The sequence below is a fragment of the Apostichopus japonicus genome, chromosome 1, assembly GCF_037975245.1.
Source record: "Apostichopus japonicus isolate 1M-3 chromosome 1, ASM3797524v1, whole genome shotgun sequence".
NCBI lineage: Eukaryota > Metazoa > Echinodermata > Holothuroidea > Aspidochirotida > Stichopodidae > Apostichopus > Apostichopus japonicus.
The window spans coordinates 17340215-17350596 of record NC_092561.1 but is presented as its reverse complement, the minus strand read 5'-3'; positions in this window follow the sequence as shown (position 1 = coordinate 17350596).

Genomic DNA, 10382 nt, shown 5'->3' with positions numbered 1-10382 from the left:
AGTGCCGTTGTTTTCTGTTACCGAATAATGTGACATAGGACGATTGTTTCCTATAAGGGGAAGCAATACACTATACATCAGGCAATCCTGACTAGGGTAGGTGTTGTTACACTGTCTGATTAACCTCTCGATAAAAATAAAATGTTCACAAACGTTACCCAGATTCATACTTTTAGGGTTACTTTTCATACTTTCATTTCAACGATTTCTTCCGCTACATATCCGATCCCAGGTCCGTTCATGAATCAACTCTGCATGGTCTATGTCCGGCTTAAAAGTCCATTATAGAACTTAACAATTCCAAACTTAACTTCCTAGTGACGTAAATCTAATTTTTGAATTCGGAGATTTCGACCATGACAAAAAAAGAAAAAAGACTCGTCAGGTTTGAACACAGATTTCCGACTCAAATTTGTGTCGATTAAAGTCTAACGGCCTCCATATTAAAAGGTGACCTCTGTAATTGGTTAGAGCTGAATCAGATCCGAAAACTTGTATACCTCGTACGGTACGGTACTTAACCTGTATGGGAATGTGTTCTACAAATGGTTACGTGGGTCCAGCAGGTGGTTCTCAATAGGTATAGTAGCACAGTTAATGGCTCCCATTATCTTACACACTCAAATTCGTCACTTTCCAAGGCCGCTAGAGCATAGAAGTTTTCAACTGGCATGTATTACTAAACATATTGTATCTGATGGCCTGGGTTATCAAGGTTCATAGTTCTTTTGCCACTATGACTGTCTATAGATTTTGAGCTAGAATAGGTCGAAGTTTACCTCTCCAACCCATCTGTCTAATACGCTTTAACAGGGGCGTAGCGAAGGGGTTTTTGTTGGGGGGGGGGTGTGGAGAATTTGATTTGCCGACGGATCTGGAAGTGGTGACTGAAATGGGGGAGGGGTCTAAGGGGAGGGGTGTCCCCCTCCGTTTTGGCAATTTTTTAGTTTTGAAACGTCCTTAGATGCAATCTGGTGCATATTTTAAGTCAAATTTGATTTGCCGACGGATCTGGAAGTGGTGACTGAAATGGGGGAGGGGTCTAATATTTAGTTTTGAAACGTCCTTAGATGCAATCTGATGTATATTTTAAGTCAAATTTGATTTGCCGACGGATCTGGAAGTGGTGACTGAAATGGGGGAGGGGTCTAAGGGGAGGGGGTGTCCCCCTCCCCTTTGGCAAATTTTTAGTTTTGAAACGTCCTTAGATGCAATCTGGTGTATATTTTAAGTCAAATTTGATTTGCCGACGGATCTGGAAGTGGTGACTGAAATGGGGGAGGGGTCTAATTTTTAGTTTTGAAACGTCCTTAGATGCAATCTGATGTATATTTTAAGTCAAATTTGATTTGCCGACGGATCTGGAAGTGGTGACTGAAATGGGGGAGGGGTCTAAGGGGAGGGGGTGTCCCCCTCGCCTTCGGAAAATTTTTAGTTTTGAAACGTCCTTAGATGCAATCTGGTGCATATTTTAAGTCAAATTTGATTTGCCGACGGATCTGGAAGTGGTGACTGAAATGGGGGAGGGGTCTAAGGCTAGGGGGTGACCCCCTCCCCTTTGGCAAATTTTTAGTTTTGAAACGTCCTTAGATGCAATCTGGTGTATATTTTAAGTCAAATTTGATTTGCCGACGGATTTGGAAGTGGTGACTGAAATGGTGGTGTCCCCCTCCCTTTGGCAATTTTTTAGTTTTGAAACGTCCTTAGATGCAATCTGGTGTATATTTTAAGTTAAATTTGATTTGCCGACGGATCTGGAAGTGGTGACTGAAATGGGGGAGGGGTCTAAGGGGAGGGGGTGTCCCCCTCCCCTTTGGCAAATTTTTAGTTTTGAAACGTCCTTAGATGCAATCTGGTGTATATTTTAAGTCAAATTTGATTTGCCGACGGATCTGGAAGTGGTGATTGAAATGGTGGTGTCCCCCTCCCCTTTGTAAAATGTTTAGTTTTGAAACGTCCTTAGATGCAATCTGATGTATATTTTAAGTCAAATTTGATTTGCCGACGGATCTGGAATTGGTGACTGAAATGGGGGAGGGGTCTAATTTTTAGTTTTGAAACGTCCTTAGATGCAATCTGATGTATATTTTAAGTCAAATTTGATTTGCCGACGGATCTGGAAGTGGTGACTGAAATGGGGGAGGGGTCTAAGGGGAGGGGGTGTCCCCCTCGCCTTTGGAAAATTTTTAGTTTTGAAACGTCCTTAGATGCAATCTGGTGCATATTTTAAGTCAAATTTGATTTGCCGACGGATCTGGAAGTGGTGACTGAAATGGGGGAGGGGTCTAATTTTTAGTTTTGAAACGTCCTTAGATGCAATCTGATGTATATTTTAAGTCAAATTTGATTTGCCGACGGATCTGGAAGTGGTGACTGAAATGGGGGAGGGGTCTAAGGGGAGGGGGTGTCCCCCTCGCCTTCGGAAAATTTTTAGTTTTGAAACGTCCTTAGATGCAATCTGGTGCATATTTTAAGTCAAATTTGATTTGCCGACGGATCTGGAAGTGGTGACTGAAATGGTGGTGTCCCCCTCCCCTTTGTAAAATTTTTAGTTTTGAAACGTCCTTAGATGCAATCTGATGTATATTTTAAGTCAAATTTGATTTGCCGACGGATCTGGAAGTGGTGACTGAAATGGGGGAGGGGTGTCCCCCTCCCCTTTGGCATATTTTTAGTTTTGAAACGTCCTTAGATGCAATCTGATGTATATTTTAAGTCAAATTTGATTTGCCGACGGATCTGGAAGTGGTGACTGAAATGGGGGAGGGGTCTAAGGGTAGGGGGTCTACCCCTCCCCTTTGGAAAAATTAGTTTGAACGTCCTTAGATGCAATCTGGTGCATATTTTAAGTCAAATTTGGCACGGAAGAAGCTCCCGTTCTCATTTTTCTATTCAGCTTTCCTTCTTTCTTCCCCTTCCGCTCTCTTCACCTTTTCTGCTTTTGCCGACAGACCCAAAATTTGCCAACAGCGACCAAATTATTGGGGGGGTGTGACACCCCCCACACCCCCCGCTCGCTACGCCCCTGCGCTTTAAATCACCTTCAATCCTCCAGTTTATTCGACCTTCAGTAGTTCATTTCAGTAGAACATAGCCAGTTAGTTGTTAGTGTCAGAGACACGGTAATCTTGGCAAATCCAAACAAACGACGTAAAGCTTAAGATTCGCCCAGTCATATCGAGAATACAATATAGTCTCAAAAGGAAATTGGAATATGGAGAAACTTCGTGAAAGAAAGTACTGCAACATAGAAATGAAAACAAACAAAAGTTGGTCAACAAGGATAAAACTAATTAAGAATGAAGTACCATTGACCACAACAGTTGTTACGATATACCACTAAGAAGCAACAAGCAGAGGTGTGGCGAGGGATGTAAGATCCCCTCCCCTGCTGTCGGTGGAAAGTTTCAATTTAGTCGTTATGCATAACTTAGTAAAAAGCAAAGAAAAAAACGTAATAGATTACACCAATATAGTATGAGCATGAACTACTTGTATTTACAGATTCCATCTAAACACTGTTAGACCTCCCATCCCATCTCGACCCCGTTCTCAACTTTCCTCCCTATTTACCCCTCCTGACACCCTACATGATCTTCCAATCCCCTTCCCTCTCGATAATCTATCCTCTCCCGATCACACTACCTGCAATTCACTGGTCACTCACCCACCCTGAGCTCCCTCCCTTGCCGAACTCGCTCCGTCCCGATCATTCTCTTGTCCGTACAAAATAACGTTATCCTTAGACAGTTATATATGTTAATGTGGCCAGTCAGTTGTATTTGTGAATGTGGACAGCCGTATTCATTTTCTCCTAATATAGTAAAGTTGCTTTAGGGCATTAGCATCAGTTAATACTGAAGCTCCTGAAGTGTTATTGTCAGTAAGGGTAGTGCATACCTTCACCCTGAAATACGAAAATAAAAGAAATGGAAGGTAAAATTGTTTGTCTCCTTTGCGGCACTATGACGTCACCTGTAAAGTCACTGAACGAGCACCGTTGTCATGACATTTGTTACACTGGGACATATTCCAATCGTCCATCAGATTTGAGTTAACTGTCTGAGGGAGTTCTTGTCACGCAAATCGCTATCGTATAGTGATTTCATTCACATGACAAAGCAAGATGTTACCCATAGTAACCTTTCCAGCGCATTGTATTCAGTTATGTAAACAAATGTAAGTTAATGTTAAACCGCCAGTTACTTTCTCTTTTTTTGTTATATTTATTTTTGTCTTCTTTTATAGATGATAGACGAACTTTCAATGGTACACCGCGTGAGAACTTTCACCATGAAGTTTAATTTATTATATTTATGTTTATTTCCAAATTAGACTTGAATCGAATTTGTATTGATATAGCTAAGTTATATCGTTTCTTTGTTTACCTTATTTCATTAACAATTAAGATTTAATTAGGCTTTCACTTTCAGTTAAGCAGAGGTGTGGCGAGGGATGTAAGATCCCCTCCCCTGCCGTCGGTAAAAAGTTTCAATTTAGTCGTTATGCATAACTTAGTAAAAAGCAAAGAAAAAAACGTAATAGATTACACGAATATAGTATGAGCATGAACTACTTGTATTTACAGATTCCATCTAAACACTGTTAGACCTCCCCTCCCATCTCGACCCCGTTCTCAACTTTCCTCCCTATTTACCCCTCCTGACACCCTACATGATCTTCCAATCCCCTTCCCTCTCGATCATCTATCCTCTCCCGATCACACTACCTGCAATTCACTGGTCACTCACCCACCCTGAGCTCCCTCCCTTGCCGAACTCGCTCCGTCCCGATCATTCTCTTGTCCGTACAAAATAACGTTATTCTTAGACAGTTATATATGTTAATGTGGCCAGTCAGTTGTATTTGTGAATGTGGACAGCCGTATTCATTTTCTCCTAATATAGTAAAGTTGCTTTAGGGCATTAGCATCAGTTAATACTGAAGCTCCTGAAGTGTTATTGTCAGTAAGGGTAGTGCATACCTTCACCCTGAAATACGAAAATAAAAGAAATGGAAGGTAAAATTGTTTGTCTCCTTTGCGGCACTATGACGTCACCTGTAAAGTCACTGAACGAGCACCGTTGTCATGACATTTGTTACACTGGGACATATTCCAATCGTCCATCAGATTTGAGTTAACTGTTTGAGGGAGTTCTTGTCACGCAAATCGCTATCGTATAGTGATTTCATTTACATGACAAAGCAAGATGTTACCCATAGTAACCTTTCCAGCGCATTGTATTCAGTTATGTAAACAAATGTAAGTTAATGTTAAACCGCCAGTTATTTTCTCTTCTTTTGTTATATTTATTTTCGTCTTCTCTTATAGATGATAGACGAACTTTCAATGGTACACCGCGTGAGAACTTTCACCATGAAGTTTAGTTTATTATATTTATGTTTATTTCCAAATTAGACTTGAATCGAATTTGTATTGATATAGCTAAGTTATATCGTTTCTTTGTTTACCTTATTTCATTAACAATTAAGATTTAATTAGGCTTTCACTTTCAGTTACTTTTGTATAGATTTTACATTTTATATAAGTGGGGAATTGTTTATTTTGCAGTGCATACGATATTAATTTCATAAGAGATATAAACTGAAGCCTCTATATATTGTATTAAGTTAAACAATGCATTTTGTTTCGTTACTGGCGGAAAATAAGGAAATATATTTAATTATTTAGAAACGTCAGTCTCATGAGGGCCTCATTAATTGCCGTATGCGTTATACAAAATATAGATCTCACCTTTCTTTTACACGCAACCATCACGAATTAGTGTTGACGGATAGGCCAACGAATCTACTAACTTATGTACTGATGCCTTGTTAGTCGGCACTTACCATGGAACTCCAGGCTATGACATTTGTGTGTTGTTAGATAACCTAAGCCAAAAGAAATTTGACGTCATAACAAACACTGTAAAATACAATTAAAAACAGAAATATGACAGGAACCTGAAAAACATCTCACAATGTAGTACTCATCAGACGGTCATCGTGTTGGTGTTGTGATATTAACGTACTCATCACACGGTCATCGTGTTGGTGTTGTGATATTAACGTACTCATCACAAGGTTATCGTGCTGGTGTTGTGGTATTGACGTACTCAGCACAAGGTCATCGTGCTGGTGTTGTGGTATTGACGTACTCATCACACGGCCATCGTGTTGGTGTTGTGATGTTGACGTACTCATCACAAGGTCATCGTGATGGTGTGGAGATATTGACGTACTTATCGCACGGTCATCGTGTTGGTGTTGTGATATTGACGTACTCATCACAAGGTCATCGTGATGGTGTTGTGATATTGACGTACTTATCGCACGGTCATCGTGTTGGTGTTGTGATATTAACGTACTAATCACACGGTCATCGAGTTGGTGTTATGACATTAACGTACTCATCACACGGTCATCGCGTTGGTGTTGTGAAATTGACGTACTCATCACACGGTCACCGTGTTGGTGTTGTGATATTAACGTACTCATCACACGGTCATCGTGTTGGTGATGTGATATTGACGTACTTATCACAAGGTCATCGTGTTGGTGTTGTGATATTAACGTACTCATCACACATGATCATATGTTAGCATCAGATCAGCTGCTTGGGCCGGGGCAAAGAGGATCGTGTCCCCCCCCCCCCACCCTACCTTGCAGATTACTTCCCCTCTCCCCATCTGAGCCACTATCATGTGTACCAAACTCCAAAAGATTCATAAAACGAGTATTGTGCCCCTGCTTAAATTGCTGGTGCCTCACCTGGTTACCATTGACCCCCCCCCCCACCTCTCCATCAATTCATTCCCTGCCGGTATATAGCAATACAAACTTAGTATATATATTTTGCATGTACACAGTTACACTAGAACGAATGTCTGTTGTTTACTGTCATTTCAAAGTTGAGCCACAGACCAAAGGTGAAAGATTAACTATTAAAATGATCTCGCTCTGAATATCTTTGTAATTAGTTGTATCCACGTGTTTGTTGTCTTAGTGAGTTGATCTCCATATATATGACAGAGGAAAACATCTGTGCTTGTCCTTTACAGCTATGAATGCAATTCACCGCATAATCCTCAAACCATCCGCTCGCGGTGTTGATAGTTCTCTAAAGCGCATGTCAATTTCATACTTGATACTACAACAACCGGCGTTTCACCAGGTGAGCTTACTTGACGACACTTGTAATTGTTCTGACTACATTAATGCTAATGTTGGCAAAATATCAGAAACCTATTGAATGAGATAAGTTGGGGCTGACTTGACAACTTCTGGCAAGTTTACTGGAGCCATCGTGCATTATTTAAATAATAATTGCAATTTGTTAAAATCCCCCCCCCCCCCCACACCTCTCTTAATTTTGTTACGTCAGATGAACGGCTATTAGTGAGTGGGCAATTTGATTAATAAAATATCTCGTGCCAGATAATTTCATCAGGTTTGTGGTATATTCGCTTTCGTCTTTGACAAGAAATACATACATAATGTACTTTTTTTGGGGGGGGGGGGGGTCAAATACGGAAGCGAAAGATGTATTATCGAATCAATATAGAAAAAATATCATTTCAAAATGGACATCCTTGAAGTTGGAATCTCTAGCTTTCGTCTTTGTTAGTCTGTGCTAAAAGGTCTAGCGTCGTTAACGCAATGTCAGTATTGACATTGCAGAGAGCAGGAATGGATATAATCACTATAAAAACGGAGAGCATTATTCATAAGTTAGACAAGTTAGAAGCAAACAATCGTCTATCAGCGGTGTGACCAAGAACACAGTTACGTAAAAGGTGATACTGTTTCGGAGATACCGGCATGTTTTAAATGTTGTTACATATGTTGTTTACTGGCGCTATGACCCCCCCCCCCCCTACACACACAAATAACATTTAACCTATGATATTCCCCAAACGGAGAACAATAGTCTGACCACCGTCTGACGGTTCCTGACCCCACCCCCAAACCCTAACTAGGCTATTCTTGTAATGTCCTAAGTCAGTAAATTCCCATGGAATATCCTTCCCAGAAACGTTTACAAATTTACACACGGTTTAACACGGGTGGGGTGGGGGAGGGGTACGATTTTCTGGTGAAAGGTTCCACCTCAATACAATGAAATTAGTATAGTATGCTACCTATAGTGCATATGCCAATATCATCTCTAATATGTACGGTATGCCTACATATTTATTCGAATATTGTATACCGAGTTGCGATCATTTCCTTATTTTGCTCTTCCTTGTTACAGGCGGCATTTGGTTCAGTAACATTCTGCATAGCTGGGAGCAGGGGCGTAGCGAGCGGGAGGGTGTGGGGGGTGTCACACCCCCCAATAATTTGGTCGCTGTCGGCAAATTTTGGGTCTGTCGGCAAAAGGAGAAAAGGTGAAGAGAGCGGAAGGGGAAGAAAGAAGGAAAGCTGAATAGAGAAAAGGAGAACGGGAGCTTCTTCCGTACCAAATTTGACTTAAAATATGCACCAGATTGCATCTAAGGACGTTTCAAAACTAAAAGTTTTCCAAAGGGGAGGGGTAGACCCCGTACCCTTAGACCCCTCCCCCATTTCAGTCACCACTTCCAGATCCGTCGGCAAATCAAATTTGACTTAAAATATGCACTAGATTGCATCTAAGGACGTTTCAAAACTAAAAATTTTCCAAAGGGAAGGGGTAGACCCCGTACCCTAAGACCCCTCCCCCATTTCAGTCACCACTTCCAGATCCGTCGGCAAATCAAATTTGACTTAAAATATGCACCAGATTGCATCTAAGGACGTTTCAAAATTAAAAATTTTCCAAAGGGGAGGGGGACACCCCCTCCCCTTAGACCCCTCCCCCATTTCAGTCACCACTTCCAGATCCGTCGGCAAATCAAATTCTCCACACCCCCCCAACAAAAAAACCTTCGCTGCGCCCCTGGCTGGGAGAACATTCTACTGCGCACGGTAATCACATTACTTATGTTTTTCTTTACACTCTTAGAACAATACTGAACATGTATATTCGTACATCATTCTATGCTGTGGTGCCTATCGTACTGATATATGCAGAAATACGATATAATGGTTAGGTGCTTCGACCTGTCTAATTGACCTGTAAAAGTGCGCTGCATTTGCTTCCGTATAATGCTGACGAATCCAATGGTCATTCATTGGAGGATTAATATAGGGGTGGGAATTATTAAAGGTGTGGGATTCACTGGGGTCATTGAAGCCACCTCCTTTGTTGGGGGTCCCCAAAAAAATTAAATTCATTCTTTTATCGACTTTTATCTTTTATCGTCAAATGGTTCATTCTGAGCCATATTTAGATTACAGTTATTAATTGTAATCAAAATAAAATAAAACTGTTAGCAAACTGCTTATCCACTAGAGCGCCTGTGTAGGAGAATGTGTAAAGTAAGTTGGCCTGACTTTTCGATCCTAGCAGGATCTTCTTCAAAGGCTAAATCACAAGTAACACTAACAAAAGGGACAAAAACACGCACAGAATACAGACAGGTTAATGAGCATGGTGAACACAAAGAGATAGATGTAAGGGGATTAGTAGACAAGGGATTAGTAGACAAAGTTATAAATTGTAAATAAACTCCAAAGTTCCCCTGACTGATTTAGGTATAGTGACTAGAGTCGTTAGGGGAGGGCCAAATGCGAATGAAGTATTTTATTTAGGGTGCTGCCTTGGTTTTATTATGGGGGTGTTGGGGTTCTCCGCAGAAAAAAAAATGCAGAAGTCAAATGGTGCTTTCTGGGGCATATTTAGAGTATAAGGTCTATCTAAGTAGCCCTAAACGCAAGGTTTTGCGAATGAATACTTGTGTGAGGTTGAAGGGAGGGGGGAGGGGTGCACCCGTAACAGTCCTCCTCCGACCTTAAAGCAAAGCAAGCATCCTCTACTGAACCATTGCCCCGCACTCCGCATCACCCCCCCCCTCCCCTCCTGTACTCCTATAACCCAATATAATTGTTTATTTCTTACTAGACGTATGACACACTCCAAGTTTCTTCTGAGTTATCCGTTGATTATATACGTCGCGGCCTTCACTCTATGGCTCATTGATAATAACTTTTGTGAGCAGCTTAGGTAAGTTAGAATAACAAGTCCTATATGTTTACAATTCAGTTTTCAATTAAAACAACGTTCGTTTGTCAAAAACAAATTAAGAATACAAATATAGTGTGATTCGGTGAGTTTGACATCATGAAGTGACATTGTTAAATTAAAGCCACGATATCTTCCGAAAGCATTAATTTGTTCCTAACGTTTGGCGGAGAGCCAAGTTCTGCATAACAAACGTTTTTATTACAAATGGCACCTATGAATGGTAGGAGTACTTCCCTTTAATGAAAAAGAAATCCTTTAACGACATTTCACCAAC